Here is a 780-nt window from a genome sequence, read left to right on the forward strand (position 1 = left end):
CCATATATTTTTTTAAGTTTTTATTTAAATTCCAGTTAGTGTAGAATTAATTTCAGGTGTGTAATTTAGTGATTCAAAACCTCTACACATCACCCAGTGCTCATCATAAGTGCCCTCCTTAATCCCCATCACCTATTTCACCCATTCCCTCCCAGCCACCTCCCCTCTGGTAACCATCAGTTTATTCTCTATAGTTAAGAATGTTTCTTGGTTTGCCTCTCTCCTTTCTTATTTTTTTTCCCCTTTGCTCTTTTGCTTTGTTTATTAAATTCCACATATGAGTGAAATCACATGGTATTTATGTTTCTATTTCTTTCTACCTGGGCAAAAATATGGAACCTTCATGAATTTGTGTGTCATCCTTACGCAGGGGCCATGCTAATCTCTGTATTGTTCCAATTTTAGTATATGTGCTGCCAAAGTGAGCCCTACCCACCATATTTTTTTAAAAGAGACTTTATTTTTTTTTAAGATTTTATTTATTTATTTGAGAGAGAGAGAAAGAGAAAGAGAGTCCACGTTGTGGGGGAGGGGCAGGGGGAGTGGGAGAGAGAGAATCTCAAGCAGACTATCTGTTGAGCACAGAGCCCCACTTGGGGCTTGATCTCACGACCCTGAGATCATGACCTGAGATGAAATCAAGAGTCTGATGCATGGGATGCTGGGTGGCTCAGTCGGTTAAGTGTCTGCCTTTGGCTCATGTCATGATCCCAGGGTCCTGGGATCAAGTCTGGCATTGGGCTCCTTGCTCATCAGGGAGCCTGCTTCTCCTGCTCTCTC

General features: G+C 41.9%; 1 non-coding gene across 1 annotated transcript; it reads right to left on the bottom strand.

Moving 5' to 3' along the window:
• Window positions 1–326: 326 nt before the first annotated feature.
• On the bottom strand, window positions 327–429 carry LOC116626779. The gene has a single exon (XR_004298335.1). It is a non-coding gene; the product is annotated as a U6 spliceosomal RNA (small nuclear RNA).
• Window positions 430–780: the final 351 nt, after the last annotated feature.

This window comes from Phoca vitulina, unplaced genomic scaffold, assembly GCF_004348235.1.
Source record: "Phoca vitulina isolate PV1807 unplaced genomic scaffold, GSC_HSeal_1.0 scaffold2, whole genome shotgun sequence".
NCBI lineage: Eukaryota > Metazoa > Chordata > Mammalia > Carnivora > Phocidae > Phoca > Phoca vitulina.